At 42.2% G+C, this 16,797-nt stretch overlaps 1 protein-coding gene across 3 annotated transcripts in view; it reads right to left on the reverse strand.

Moving 5' to 3' along the window:
* The window catches only part of Hpse2 (heparanase 2 (inactive)), a 610,759-nt gene that overhangs the window by 114,316 nt on the left and 479,646 nt on the right, over nucleotides 1–16,797 (reverse strand). The window lies entirely within an intron of this gene.

The following is a 16,797-nucleotide window of genomic DNA, read 5'->3' on the forward strand; positions in this document are numbered from 1 at the left end:
CCTTCAGCTCTTTATACCAAATTAGACATTGGAGCTGATGCTGAAGGTCATATGGCACTTAAAACAAAAAGATCAGTTCTCAGCTTTGAGTTTCAAGTTAGCTTAAAAATCTTTCATTAGGCAAAAATCTTAAGAAACATTTTGTTTCATTTCCACCCCTAAACTCCTAAAGCTGTTCTTAATATAACAACACTTAGGAGTATGAACATAGAAGTTCATCAGAAACTACACTGTAGAGAAGATAGCACATGGTGGATGGAAGGCTCGAGGGAGGCTAGACCAGGGTGAGGACATCGCCTGGATCTCAGAAGAGAGACCGAGTGCTCACATCCCTAGATGGAAGACAGTGAAAAAAGAATGGAGAGATCCCATTCCTCACATGAAGCATTATTTCAGTGGTTCTCAACATGTGGGTCGTGACCCCTTTGAGGTTGAACGATCCTTTCACAGAGGTCACCTAAGACTATTGGAAAACACAGATATTTATATTATGATTCATAACAAGTAGCAAAGTTATAGTTATGAAGTAGCAATAAAAATAATTTTATGGTTGGGGCTCACCACAACATGAGGAACTGTATTAAAGGTTGAGAACGACTGCTCTATTGGAGACTTCACAGACCAACACAGGGCACCTGTGCCGGCCAGGAATCAGTGGCATGGTGTGAATGCAAAGTAAAGGCTCAAGTCAGCACTTCTAGCTTGCCATTGCCTTTGACCTCAAATTTCCATGTTCTGCAAGGTCATGGGGAACTGCCATAGGGACAGTGTTCTAGAATAATCTTGGTGACAGATCTAAACTATGAAGTGTCAGAGTATGGGGAGCAGAGATAATGTCTAGTCTTAGTAGCAAGTACCAATATGAAGCAAAACCAAAAAACTCTGGAAGGACTCACTATCTGGGCTCTTTCAATTAATAGAGAAGGAGATGTGTACTGAATGAGGGTCAGTGACTAATCAAAGAATAGCAGATGAGCCACCAGTGCTAGCATGTGGTATAAACACCTCTGCACCCAGATGCTCATCCAGCACAGGTTGGGCCTAGAACCCTGACTCAGTTGTGAGGGAACAAAGAAAGGGCAGATACCCAGACACACACAGATGAGCTAGGCTGGGCTGTGTGAGCTCTGACGGAGCAGAGCAACTACATGACTACCAGGAACCACAAGTCTGTTATGCACAGAACAGGGCCAGGAGTTTGCTGGCCTCACTAGAGGGTCTCTGCAGGCAAGCAGTTTCAGGCTAGAAATAACTGTGTGGAAGAAGCTGCAGTTGCTAGATTTTGCACACACTCTCAACATTCACACTGGGACCAGAGGAAGGCTTTGCGATTTCTGAATCTGACCCATATGGGGAAGGCCTTGCTCCATTCCCCTGGATCTAAAGCATTGGTATCCTTGACATGGATGTGCCTATGTCAACAATACAATTCACTCATGGCTTCCTCTGTTCCCCATACCTGGAGGGCACCTAGGAGAAGAAAATGAAGAACTTTGTAGAGTATGAAGAATTTCCAGGAAGATAAGTTGAGTTACATTTAAATGGAAAGTTGACTTTAAAAAAAAATGTTGGGCCAGGTGGTGGTGGTGCACACCTTTAATTCCAGCACTGGAGGCAGAGCCAGACAGATCTCTGGGAGCTCAAGGCCAGCCTGGTCTACAGAGTGAGATCCAGGACAGGCATCAAAACTACATAGAGAAACCCTGACTCAAAAAAAATGTTGTCTGTTAAGCTCAAGAAGCATTAGATGTTTAAAAGAGGTCAGTCTATAAAACAGTTTGTTGTTAGGTATCTGAGCAATAGACTATCTATGTCTGTCCCTCCAACTCCATTAGTATATAGTGTCACAGGGAGATGAGGGCCCTAGAGTCAGACTTCAGGCTTCAAACCCTGGGCTATCCTTTTGACCTTTCAGCAGCAGGCAAACTCCTTATCTCTCCTTTTAGGTTCTATCCAGAGAGACAGTTTTGCTCTTACAAAAATCACAGGTCCAGTAGGGGAAATCTAAACACTCTTAGGCACGACAGCCCTCCAGGTGCCAGAGGAGCACATTTCCATCTCCTGGGCTTGCTCTTTAGCACACACCTTCAGCCCATCCTCAGAACTGTAGTTCCTTCACAGTCCAGCTTGTCTCCTGTCACAGTTCAGGACCATCTACAGGTTACACAAGTTCTTTCCACACCACTGCTTCATAAGAATCTACTTTTATACCCAGCCTGGTCATTTCATTCCCCCTGAATCCTCATTTCTAACTCAGACCCTTCTTGGAAGTACTGGAGACCTGACTCAGCCTCCCAGGGAAGGCCCTTTGGCAACTGTGACTCAATTATCCAGATGTTCACAATTTTTCCAGTCTTGTCTCCAATTAGCCAGCAGATTTAAACAAAGAGATGTGTTTAACTAGGTCAGCTGCTGGGTTCAATCTGGGTCACTACTTCTTTACAAACCAAGAAAAGAAAAATCAAAGTGTAAGACAGGGGTTTCTGTATGTTTTAACATAACCTCCAAGGCCCATTTTACTTCCTCTTAGCCCAAAAGATGTCTTAAATTCTCTGTTTCCTCTTAAGAATAAAAGCTAATCATCTCACCAATGAGAATTTGGGAATGCCAACACAAGTCATGTAAATAGAAGCTCCCAGAAAATACCCCGTCACTGCTGAAGATTCTATAAGGCTGGTTATGTGATTAGAACTTCATGATATGGAGAGTTGGAATATTGCAGCTCTGGAGCCAAATTATCTTGGACTATCTTTAGTCTTTTTAATAGGCTTTCATTGCCCACCCCTGTATTGGATGTAATATCCTTTTAACTATTAGGTAACATCTTTGGAATGTATTTCTAACAAATGAATCTACAAGTTTTCATCAATTTAAAATCTAAGAATGGGACTTAATAGCTTCTGATACAGATTTCCCCCACTGTGCTGTAATCTACTTCCTTGACATTCCCACTAACAGAGCTGGAAAAACTATTTTATTTATGACTTTCTTTGTTTCTTAACTACAGAAAGCTCATAAAACTGCTTCCATATTTGAGAGATGATATGAGGTAACCTAAACCCATGTTCCTGGGCTGTGCATTCATTTGACTCAGAATAAACTATCTTTTATGCCTTTTGAGGTGATAGCTGGGTTTTGTGTTGACAGTTTTGGCATCCAATGTGAGACCTCCAGATAATTCACTTGACCCGAGGACTCACTGAGTCAGCCTCAAGTTACCAGCTCAAGCTCTGCTTGCCTGACCACTCATTTGTCTCCTTAGGAGGATGAATGTGAGTTTTCTGGGGGGCTTGGACTACCATTTTGATTTGGCCGATGGGCCACTGGTTTATTTTGAATCGGTTGTTGGGTGCCCTGTTGTCTGTGTGGCAGCAGGCGGCCTTTAGAACAGCTGTCTGCTTTCACAGCCTGTCTTTGCTGTCTGTGGCCTTCCTCCCACCTGCTCTACTACCGAGTACTGGCTTTTGTCTGGGTTCTCTCCTGCCTTTTACTGCGTAGATTCTATGAGTGCCTGGCCATAAAGACACTCTAGATAAGTGGAACTGTGTGAAGGTGTGGGGGAACTCTCCAGGATGTTCAATAAATTCACAGGGAAGCCAAGACAACATAACCACCCTGTTTCTGTACAGTACACATAAGGGGTGATCAACTAATAGCTTGAGCCCCCTCATGCTCCCATAATGTGAAAGATAAACCCAAGACACAATGAAAGGAACTGATTTCAGGTGAGACCTGAGAGAGTACTCCATACATAGAACATAAACCTGGCTCCAAACACCAACCCTGACAGCTAGCATAAATATGGAAACAAGTTAAAGATCACTCAGAAATTACCTCTAAGAACTTTGAGGGTCACAGAAGTGATATCCTATTAAATATACATTTATTTGACTAAATAATGTATATTTGGGATGACTAGCCAAGTTGAATACTTTGGTCAAATACAATAATTCAGCATGGGTTGGTCTCACTCCCACAGATGACCTTGTTATCATAATACCACACGTTCTATCTTATTTGTGGATCCTAGCTCCCAATCTTCAGATGTGACTATAACCTGGAGTAACCACAGAAACCAGGAAAGAGGAAAAGCGTTACTGCTGAGGTGGGGGGGGGGCACACGGCAGTAGGACACAGGTGCTGGGGGGGGACAGCAGTAGGACACAGGTGCTGGGGGGGGACAGCGGTAGGACACAGGTGCTGGGGGGGACGGCAGTAGGACACAGGTGCTGGGGGGGACGGCGGTAGGACACAGGTGCTGAGGTGGGGGGGATGGCGGTAGGACACAGGTGCTGGGGGGGACGGCAGTAGAACACAGGTGCTGGGGGGGGATAACAGTAGAACACAGGTGCTGAGGTGGGGGGGACAGCAGTAGGACACAGGTGCTGAGGTGGAGGGGACGGCAGTAGGACACAGGTGCTGGGGGGAACAGCAGTAGGACACAGGTGCTGAGGTGGGGGGGACGGTAGTAGAACACAGGTGCTGAGGTGGGGGGGGACGGCAGTAGGACACAGGTGCTGAGGTGGGGGGGAGACGGCAGTAGGACACAGGTGCTGGGGGGGACGGCAGTAGGACACAGGTGCTGAGGTGGGGGGGATGGCAGTAGGACACAGGTGCTGGGGGGGACGGCAGTAGGACACAGGTGCTGGGGGGGGGACGGCAGTAGGACACAGGTGCTGAGGTGGGGGGGATGGCAGTAGGACACAGGTGCTGAGGTGGGGGGGACGGCAGTAGGACACAGGTGCTGAGGTGGGGGGGACGGAAGTAGGACACAGGTGCTGGGGGGGGAACGGCAGTAGGACACAGGTGCTGAGGTGGGGGGGGACGGCAGTAGGACACAGGTGCTGGGGGGGATGGCAGTAGAACACAGGTGCTGGGGGGGAACGGCAGTAGAACACAGGTGCTGGGGGGGGCGGCAGTAGAACACAGGTGCTGGGGGGGGATGGCAGTAGGACACAGGTGCTGGGGGGGGATGGCAGTAGAACACAGGTGCTGGTGGGGAACGGCAGTAGAACACAGGTGCTGGGGGGGGACGGCAGTAGAACACAGGTGCTGGGGGGGATGGCAGTAGGACACAGGTGCTGGGGGGGAACAACTGGGTGGAACTTTACTGAGAGGTCCTGCAATACTGAAGGGGGGGAGAAAAACTCAAAGATAATTGAAAAAGCTACAGGGAAACCTATTACTTTATGTTTACTTAAAAATGCATATATACTATATAAAAAATCTATGTGTACACAACATATATAAATAATTTAAATGAAGTTACACCACTTCCAAGAGCCACTATCTAACAACCCCCTAGGGCCAGGCATGGAAAACTTCCCTTCAAGTCATTGGTCAGCAGAGTCTAAGAGACTCCTGAAGGAAAACAGGCGTTTCCATTGCCCTTGGTTGCCTCCCAGAACCTGAATGTAAGACCTTGTTGCTAAAGATACCACACACTTTGGACACAGTACTTGGAGGAACTGAGCTGGAACTGACCTGGAAGCTCCTTCCTGAGGGCTAGCTCTCCTAGTATCTGAAGGTGCTACATTAGCTGCCCAAGAAGAAACGCAAACAACAGTTCTACCCATCGGTAAAGCCTATTAATCACAGCAATGACCTGCATGGCAAGACAGACTGAAAGATGTAATAGTGGCACTCACAGCTCAGTGGCAACCAACTCAACGAAGAGAATTCATGCCTGGCCATGTAAACGTAACTAACTGTGGCTGGTGAGGCCATGGGCCCTAGAGGAGAACCTATTACTGCCACTTTCCTAAACCAGCCTAGTTCTCGACTGCCTTCTAAATACTTATCTTTAACATGGACAGATAGAGCAGCTCTCATCCCTCACCAAAGAAGCTTCTCTTTGCAGCAGGCAGAGACCATCACAGAACTCCACAACTGATCAAAATGAAGAGAACAACTGTCTACGGGTGCCCAACCCCAACTGATACATCTACAACACAACCCCTATACCTAAGGCTCAGGGAAAATTATGGTAAAGGGAGCTGAAAGAATGTAAGAATCAGAGGATCAGAGAAGCTGATAAGAGATGTCTCTGAAAATTGGCAGGGAGTTGCACCCACAAAATTTCAATAATACAGTAGCCTAAATAGGACTGCACAATTGCCACATTAGCTGACATGCCAGTGTCCACGGGGAATTCACAATGTTCCACCTCTAGATGAAGGGCTGCAGAAAGCTGAAAGCTGCCAGGGAGGGAAGAGTCAGTATTCTCAGGAATGAGCTCCTTGGTAAGTTATTCAATCTCAAATAATCATCTTTAAAGACATATACATGTGAGCAACACTAAATGGATTCAGCAGGTTGTATTAATATAGGCCCCACTCTTTCTCATGTGTGTGTATATAGCAATAATAATTAAAAAAGAAAGGATTATGAAATTGAGAGGGAGTAGCGGGACACAGGAGGAGTTAGAAGGGGAAAAGTGAGGGGTGGAAATGGTGTATTTATGTATAAAATTATCAAAAAATTTAATAAACTAAATGTTAAAAAATAAAATTAATTAAAAACAAACAAAACTCCACTGCACTATATGGTCCAATTCCCAAGGTCAGAGCTTGCTTATAAGTATACTTTAGTTTCCCCTATTTAGATGAATATCTGATATCTTCAAAAAGTTATTTACAAATGATTAGAAAACACAAAAATAAGTATCAGAAAGTTTCTTGTGAATGCTCCATAATGGCTTTCTGGATTAAAAACAAACAAACAAACAAAAAGATATAAGTTCATCCGTAGAGACTGTGCCCTACCTGAACTTGAGTTTCATTTTCTCTTGTCTTGACTCTCAGATTCCATCTTGCTTCTGGACTCCTTGCTTAAAGACTACTGTATAGACTTTGGTCATTTTTTTCCTGAGTCATGTAGAAAAGCTAGTCAACTTTTTGCTAAACCTTTCTTACATCCAAGGAATCTTGATAGGACAAACAAAGCAGACCTTGAGTGTGTTCTGTGGGCAATAAACACCATTTCATAATTTCATATTTTGTAGTTTAAGGCATTTACCTTTGCATCATCAGGAATAATGATTAGCCTTCTATTCTGTGTACCATGCCAATTAGAAATCACCCTGAATATCTTTCAGTCTCTATAAATATATTGAGTTCTATGTCAAACAGAAATCTCCCTGTTTCTGATTATTTTGCCCCAGATGTACCTGGAGCATATTTTAAAGCCAAATCTCCTTCTTATTTCCTGTCCACATTTTTAACTTTCCTAGATCCCCTGGATAATTTATCTACTGCCCTAATATATACAGTTAAAGAAGTATAGACATACTCCTTTTCTCTTTGGGCTCAGGAAATGTCTCCAATCATTTTTCAATCACTTGTGGTCCAGAGAGAGCCTAAATATGCCTTTTCTGGGGGAAATTTAATCCATATGTTTATGATTAATTTATATGTATCATTAAATTGGTGTTTCTAAGACATTTCATTTGGCAAGCTATTTGTCTCCTTTATCTTATAGGAGTTGGTAAGGGTTTGCACTCAGGTGCTTTTCAGTCCTGGCAAAATACCTGAAGAAGTTGTTCTGAACATTTGAAACACATTCTGCCCATGCTGTCATTGACATACACATGCACAAATACTGTCAATTAAGAGGCAACAAGGGGGAATCAACAAATCTGTGGTCAATGTCCCTTTAGGCAGCATCATAACTGTTCCTTGGAGTGGAGAATGGCTTCTTCTAATGACCAATTTATTTAAAAAATTCAAACATTTGAATTTAATCATAGATGATTTAATAGCCTTTCACTTTGCATTATTGTGTCCTAATAGTTCTGCCTTCAATTTGCTTATTTTCTAAAAGTAAACACCAATTTGTATAACTTGGGAGAACCAGGGAAATTAATTTTTACTAGTGACATTAGAAAAGATAGTAATGAGGCAAAACTTTAATTATTGAGGATGTTGGAGTAATTATGAATAAGTGGTTCCAATCAATATAGGCAATCTGTGAACATCTAGTTGAAAACAGAATTATTAAAACAGGACAAATACAGATTATTAAAATCTTTGTGACTGCAAAGGTATGCAACAGCAAGAGATATTTGACAAAGGTATCATAAGAAAGCACACAGAACACCAAATAGATTATACCAGAAAAGAAAGTCCTTCCATTTAATCAAAATACTAAATATACAGAACAAAGAAAAATATGAAAAACTTCAGGAGAGAAAGACCAAGTAACATATAAAGGCAGACCTGTTAGAATTAAACCTGACCTCTCGGTAGAAACTCTAAAGGCCAGAAGGGACTGGATAATTTTTCTTCTATGATTTTGTTAAAAATATTTCCTGGGTCTTTGAACTGGAATTATTTTCCTTCTTCTATTTCTATTATTCTTAGATTTGTTCTTTTCACAGTGTCAAACATTTCCTGGATGTTTTGTGTCAGGAATGTTATTAAATTTAACATTTTCTTTGACCAGTGTATCCATTTCTTCTATCACATCTTCAATGCCTGAGATTCTCTCTTCCATCTCTTGTATTCTGTTGGTGAAGCTTCCAATATTCCTGTATTCCCCATTTCCTATCTGACTGTATTTCCCCATTTCCTATCTGACTGTATTTCCCCATTTCCTATCTGCCTGTATTTCCCCATTTCCCATCTGCCTGTATTTCCCCATTTCCTATCTGCCTGTATTTCCCCATTTCCTATCTGACTGTATTTCTTCCATTTCTAATCTTTCCTCCACAGTATCATTCAGGGGCCTAACTGTGCCTTCCTTCTTCTTAAGACAGAGACATGCACAGACACAGAGACACACACCCGGAGACACACACCCACAGAGACAGACAGAGAGACAGAGACACACATGCAGGGGCAGACAGAGACAGAGATGGAGGGATAGAGACAGACACAGATCAGACGCACACACATACAGAGACAGATAGACAGACACACAGACACATATACACACACAAAGGAAAAAAACCTCTAATGTTATTTCTTTTGCTGTGAAACAGTACATGTATCCTTTTCTTGTCCTGTACTTCCAATAGCTGTTTAAACAGAAAGATGAACTCAGTTTGCCCTGTCACTAGGGAGAATCAAAAGCTAAATTCTAAGAAACCTTGGGGAGGAAAAACTCAAATATTGGATAAAGACACCCAAGTCACTTTCATAGCTAAATCTTTTGGTAGTGATTGGTGTCAGGGGCGTTGGGGGGGGGGAGTGGCTCTTTAAATTAATTGATAAAATTTGGGCTCCGTTACCAGCAGGGAAAAAACAAAAAACAAAAAAAACCCCAAACAACCTAAAGGGACCCTTTGCAGTAATTCAGTGCTCTGTGTAGCTTTCCCTGCTGAGTATACGTAGTGTTGATCTGTCACAGGCTTTGGTTGTGGGGGTCGTGACATTGAGGGCTCTTCTGATTAGGAAGAGTCACATACACTTCCTTTATGTTGCATAGGAAGTAGCATGTGGAAGTTACTTCTTAAACTGCCTCCATCTCCATATCCTCTACATCTCCATTTTATTTATTCCAATGTCCAGAATAAGTGAAAACAGTATATTTTGCTCAGTCCTTGCCATGCTTAAAACCAAATCTGAGATGAAATAAGACATTGCTAACAGTTCAAAGTTAGTGATAAAAGTACTTAATGATTTATCAAGTTCTGAAAATTGATAAATTGTGGGATATACTTAAACAATTTAAAGAAGAATTGTTTACTTGTTCTATTCCCATGTTTTTACTCTCATTTCTTTCTAATATTTCCATTTCTGCCCCAATATTTTATGTATGTGCATGTATGTGTGTACATGTGTACATGAGTGTTTGTGCATGTGTATATGCATGCACACACCTGTGTGTGTGTGTGTGTATGTGTGTGTGTGTGTGTGTGTGTGTGTGTGCTGAATGCTGACTCCAGGGTTGTTCTATTTCTATAAAGCATTTCCACTTCAAATGAATAGCTCCTAAGACAAAAAAATGGAGTTAAGAAAAAGACATATAATTTTTGGTTCTAATAGTCAATAATTAGGAGATTTTTTGGTTAGTTCCCAGAATCAGTACCTATCTGCCTACAAATACAGTATCTTTGATGAAATAAGCTTAAGTCCATCTCATTGTGACACTCACCAAAATAGCCTTCCAACCACCAAAGGGCCTTTCCCTTTCCCTCCTTTTACATCTTTCATTATTTGTTCCTCTCTCTTTCTGGACTGATTATTCTAAGTAATTTTTCATGGTTTGGGAAAGCTGAGCAGCTTGGGCACGGCTCCTCTCAGCCCAGAACCAACTGTGTTCATCTTCACCTGCAGGTTGCTCCCAGCGTGGCACAGCATGCCCCTGAGCTCAGACACAGCAATACAGAGATTGCTTCTTCTCTCTCATTTATTTAGGTTTATAAAATTTGCAGTAGCTGTGATTCCCCCAGTATTGTAATCTGGGAACAATATAAATGGCTAATGGCAGAGTGAGATTTTCAATTGTTGCTACTCAGTGATTCACATAATGTGCTGTCATTAGCCCTTTGATGTGACATACCATGGTTTCCAGAGATTATTGGGCCGTTTATAAACAAGACATGAAGGTGTTAGCACTAGCAATGAAGCCCTGTCAGGCCCTTAATCGCTTTCAGAGGGAATTTGGCCACATCTTCTCTGGAGGGAAAGAAAATGTAATATTTAATTTGCCTTTAACTATTTGCAGTCACTTCCTCTCAAATTCAGGAATCACAGTTTTCCCTTCTGTTCCTTTAATTTTCTGGCAATTTAATTTTAAAAAATAAATTTAATATTTTAATCATCACTACTTGAATCTATTTCCATATATCTATACAAATGTTTAAAGATTCTCACCACAGTTATGTTCATGTTATTGTTACTATCTATTGTGATTTGCAATTTTACACCTTACAAAGTTGCTTTGTAAACAACAAAAAGCACTTAATAACCATTGCTTATTTATGATGGGGTGAAAGATAGAAATTCACCGGCTCATCTCATCCAACCCTCTGTAGCCCTCTGAGATAGATGCTATTCTCATAGGGTCGGTAACTGATGGTCACTGAAGTTTTCAAGTAATTTCAAGTACATATAGGGGGTAATTGGAAAAGCTGGCCAGTCTGATCTCAAAGTCAGTACTTTTAAGAAGTAAATTCAAACACTTCCTGCTCTTCAACTTATGCAGTTATCACCCACTTTCACAGAGGAAATAAAGGCTCACATGACTAGAAACCTACTGTGTTGCATTTTGAGCTCCATCTGATGCCGGGCCCAGAGCTGTTTCTACTTCCCAAAGGGATGAGCTGTCACAGCTACTATGCATGTTACTGACAGAATGTGCATACTGCTCAAGTTGATAAATAGACAAAAGATGAGAGTGGTTAGGGAAATAATCAGAGGAGCCTGTATGCACAAGCCTTAGGGCCAAGTGCTGCCTGCCCCAGCAGATGGTGCAGAGTGTAGGCTCTGATCTCAACAGCCACGGGTTAGAACTTAGAGGAGAAAGAAGCGAGTCATGTTCATGGGCATGCAGCCTGGTGCTCTGGCCATTGATGGAGGCAGCCAAGTCCCAGTGATTGATCCCACAGCCAGGGCTGCTCTTCTCTCAGCAGCAGCCTTTCACAAAGAAGGCTGTGCATGGAAAAGTCTTTGTTGGGCCCCTAATGACAGGATTGGATTTCACATCACAGCTACCCCTAAACAGGTACGTTTTGCTTCTTTCATGTTCCTGATGGATCCCACGGGAAAGAAAAGAAAGAGAAGAAAGGTTATACTAAGAGACAGGTCACAGGCTATTTTGTCTGGGTTTGTACCTCCCCTGCCATACCACCTCCAGGTTTGTAGCTTTTGAATTCTTCAATTTTCACACACCCTGTGTGGCCATGGGATAGCAATGAGAAAATTTTTCTGAGATAATTACTCATACTTCATCTACCATGACTCACTGGAAAATGAGTGTTTCTGTGTCTTTGTATATGTTACTGCCCGTGTTTAGATACCGCCATCTAAACTTGCCTCCTTACATCTAACTTGCCACTTAGTGAGAATCCACCTAGACATTGTCTCTCCCAGAAGGCCTTCGGAGATGGCCCTTGCATGCCTTCACCAGACTGCCTTTTTTGTTCTTTCCTGTTCCTTAAAATGCTTTTGCCATAGTCCCTATTAATGTCTCTACCGTCTGTCTGTATCTGTGGTGTCAGCTCCTGAAGGGCAGATTCTGTCTACAGGGCTCAGCTCAGCATCCAGCATGATGACTGTAATAAACCCAAAAGAGTGAATGGGACGCACGTAAGGCTAAGGTTTCTACTTACTTGGCTATTTAAAGGGCTTAATTCATTCATAGCCTTTTAAAATAAAGATATCCTTTTTCAGGTTAAAAATATTATTGATTGCAGCAACTTTACAATCAAAAGTTTTACAAAAAAGAAAAAAAAGTGCCTGTAATTTTCTTGCCTTAAGATATACTCCTATCTAATAATTTTCTTTACTTATATGTAAATGCAAAACCAAAATCTTATGCTTTAAATTTTTTTTTTCAAGTATACTGATAATGAATTTGGAAGTATAAGGGGGAGGAAGTTTTATTCAGCTCAATCAATGAGAAACCAGAACCCAAACACACATACATAATTGATGGTAGAGCTAGGAACAGAAAATCTTGTCACAGTTCTAGGCTCTGTTGCTCCTTGTGATGCCCTGTTTGGATGGTTCAAGTCTCAGTCAATCCAGATACCCTGGGATATACGGGTCTATAATTTGGTGTTCCTCCAGAAAAAGGGTGCATTAAGTTGATCCTGTTTGCATAGCTCAGCTATGCTGTGTATAAGGGGTACCATCTCTAAGGGGATGGTCCCCTTAGAGGAACGGGAAAAAAGACAGGATTATTTAACAACTTGTCCTACAATTTTGTGATAGATAGGCTAGCCAAGTAAGCCAGCCTGGCAATAATAAAAGGCAGAGCTTCTTTCCCAAAGCTAAATAAGAGCTGAACAGCAATGGCTTGGCTCAGAATATGTTGCTATAGTGACTGCAACCATAGGTTTAATTTCACTACAGACTACTGAATTGTGCTCTAATCCATGATTGATGATTGTATCCAGAACAATGTACATGGAGAGTGTTCAACAGATATGCACAGGAATGTTGAATATTTGTTGTTACTCATTAAGAACAGTAAGCAAAAATGAGCGCCAGCAGCCCACAGCTACACCCCTATGCCCAGAGTAGACATGTTAAGACAGCATGATCTAGCTCTTTGTAGTAGTCCTAATCAGGACTGACCTGTAATCTTACAAACACACAGTGGGTTATTGGCTCTGCAGATGGAGGACAATGTCTTATCTGTATATCCACACAATGGTGAGCTCAGAGCTCAGTGTTTTTGTTTTTTGTTTTAATTACATCTCTGTGAAGACTCCTTTTGCTGCCCTAGCGTGGGAGTCAGGAGGACACAGATTGCTAAGTCCCCATTCCTTTTCCTGAAAGCTTTGTAAATCACACGCTGGGGGGAAAAAAAAAGCGACAAGCTGAATTCCAAACTCCTCTCCTAGGAGAAGTGCCCAGGGTTGGTGGGGTCTGGACTCTGTCCACTGAATGTGCAGATCTCTTCTGCACAAACATCTGCTACTCCCAAGGGAGCTCACAACTGATTGCCTAGCTGTGGAGACTCACATGTCCCCTCTTTCCCAGTGGCAGAACCATTGGGGAAGGGCGGGCGTGAGGACGCATGGCTGCACTGAAATGCACTCCTTTTCTCAGGAGGAGGAGGGTGCCACTTTTCTAGCAGAAAAACCAGGAGGAGACAAGGAATGTGTCTGAAAAGTTATTTCCTGAGCAGAACAGGGGATGCAGGACCCATTCTCATTCTCTCCTTCCCCTCCTCCCTTCTCCATCTGTCTCATCCTGCCTCTTAGAATTCTCTTGTAAGGGGTTGGGGATTTAGCTCAGTGGTAGAGCGCTTGCATAGCAAGGCAAGGCCCTGGGTTCGATCCTCAGCTCCAAAAAAAGAAAAAAAAAAGAAAAGAATTCTCTTGTAAAAGAGAAGTCTTCAGGTCCAGGGGAAAACTGATTAGATGGTACAGAGATGCCCCCATGCCTCCTGTCCTCACACGTGCTCTGTCTCCTCCATTACCAGTATCTTTCATCAGAGTGGGTGTTTTCATCAGTGACACAGAAAGTCCATATTTTGCAGTAGGGTTTAACTATGGTGTCCACCTGTGGTTTGGGATCAACATAGAAAGTACCCACGATTTAGTATCATCCAGAACAGTCTCCCCACCCTAAAAATCTTCTGTATCATTGTTCCCTCACACTAGCTCCTAGAAACCACTTTTAATGGGTCGTCTTGTCTCAGTATGTCTCTTACCTTTGACTGGGGCTTTAGGAATGGCCCTGCCCGAGCTGAGTTGGGATGCAGCAGAGCTAACTAGGAAGGGAGGGTGGTATGGGACACAGCCTGAGGAGCCCTGAGGCACAGGGCTCACTGTTTCTGGATTTCCTCTAGCACTGGCAGAAACAGAAAAGAATTTGCTAATAGAATTCTTTCCTGAAATACACTAAGCTGGGTTTGAAGGAATGGAAAGAGAAAATCCTTATTTTTCTGGGAGACAAAGTAAAGTGCAGTTCACTACTTCTCTAATCTCTTAACAAACTCTCCTGGAGATGTAACCGCAATGTAAAATCCACAAGCTTTTATTGGCAATGTTAGTTATCAATTCCACAGCTCTCTGACATGGCAACCAATATGATCCTCAGGTCTAGCTCCATCACCCATCTTAGGAGCCAGCCAGCAGTGTCTCCCAGATCACGCCCTGGTCTGGCCTTGTAAATTCCTTTCCAGGGGAGACTTAGGACACACTCTCCCAGCTGCCAAGTTCCCTACTTATAAGGTGCAGAATTTTTACCACAAGGAGAGATAAAAAGGAAAGCTGGCTACCTTTTTAAGTGCTTTTATGGATGATTTCTTTATTAGAGCTTGATGTTTCCAGAAACGCTCACTTGGGGCTTTGTGCTGCACAAATGGAACTTGTTTTAGCATCTAAAAGGCTTATGCGAGCTCTGGGGCCACCAGGTTATGAACTGAGGACTTCTATGCAATGCTTTTTTTGAACTGGCAGTTACTCTTATTTGTGGAGAATAAAGGTTTGTGTCTTTATTGTATACATGACCGTGGTCCTGGGCAGTTACACAGCAATGTGATCAGATATTCAGGTGGTCCCAACCTGGAAATGAGACCTGTCTAGCCTTCTAACACCCATCTTTCTCTCCAGACTCAAGTCAAAGGCAGAATTTGCCTCAGGCCATGACAAGACACCAAAGTCAGCATCATGGGAAACGTAAACAGTAAACAGAAAATAGAATTTAGAGCTAGAAAACCCAGGGAGTCCTAGCTACTGTGACTTCTCTGACCTTAGACATTCACTTATTCCTAGAACTTCAGCTTTTTTTTTCCAGGAAAATTAATAGAGTCATATTTACCTCAGTAGTTTTTGTTCAGAGCAGTTGTAATAAACCACAGTTATCTTATATGTTTATTTTCCATTTCTTACCACACTGCACAGGGACTTTGTCATTTTGGTTCACCACAGAGATTCACTGCCAGGAATTATCAATAAGTAAATAGGACATGGTGAAGATGAGAAATTTGAATGAAGGAAGGAGAGAAGGAAAAGAGGAGGAGTGGAGTTTTGCTGATATACCAAATCAAAGAGCATCCTGCGTCTTTGAATCAGTAAATATTATCTGCACTGCTGAAAGTGGTACTTGAAGCATTATCTTAGACTTATCGTGTCATCCTGGTGAAAGCTCTCCAGTGATTTTTCTTAGTACTGTGATAAAAGTTCAATGCCTGAGCAATCTGAATCCTGCCTACTTAATTTCTATCAAGTCTCTCCCTTCCTTCCATGTCTCAGGCACTCATGGTCCTGTACTTCTGCAGACATGCCAAGTTAGTTCCTGTAGTGAAAAGTTTGTTAGCCTCTGCTCTGCTCAGGAAGTTGTGTGAAGTCTGCATACCTGCCTTCTGACTGCCATGTCCTATGTCCTATGCTCAGAAAAGCCCCTCCAGTACATATGTCTAAGAACTCTCATCATATTCTTTTATTTATTTATTTATTTATTTATTTATTTATTTATTTATTTATTTATTTATTTTTGCTTCCTCCCCAACTCCTGCTGCTCAAAAATGTTTAGTTATATTTATTCCAAATAGAAGATGTACTCTATGTTTGTTTAGTATTTAGGCCTTATTTACACAAATACATGAAAACCAAACTAATCTCTATGGTTCTAAGTAGAAAACTCTCTCCAGTCTTTCCTCCCTCAGTCTCACATACACACTTTGAGTCGTATTCTTGTTCTGTGCATAAAAACAATTGTGTCAACTGGTTTCAATTTTGAGACTTGGGAGTAATACTCCCGTGGGCCATGCTATTTCTTGTTCTGGGCTTAAAGGCCTCTTAACTTGGGATTTGGAAGGTAGAAGCAGTGGGGTAGAAATAGGTAAAGGATAGCAAATGGCAGGAACTGTTCCAGGCTGGGTTTATTCCCAGGATCCTCAAGGTAACAATAATTGAATGCATAGGATTTAGGTCAAGGGATGCCATTATGTTTCCCTTTCTTGTCTCTTCCTCAGTGACCTTGTCAAATAAAGCAGATAGAACATCTCTAAGGGCAACCACAGGGATAGGGAGAGGAGTCTGACTTTCCATCAGGACCATGTAATGATATGATCCCATATGAGACCCACATAAAATAATCATTTGTGTGATGTTTCTGAGAAGAAAAGAAAACAAAACAAAGCAAAAAATAGCTGTTCTGGGCTAAGACTTCTCTG

This window comes from Onychomys torridus, chromosome 1, assembly GCF_903995425.1.
Source record: "Onychomys torridus chromosome 1, mOncTor1.1, whole genome shotgun sequence".
Classification (NCBI taxonomy): domain Eukaryota; kingdom Metazoa; phylum Chordata; class Mammalia; order Rodentia; family Cricetidae; genus Onychomys; species Onychomys torridus.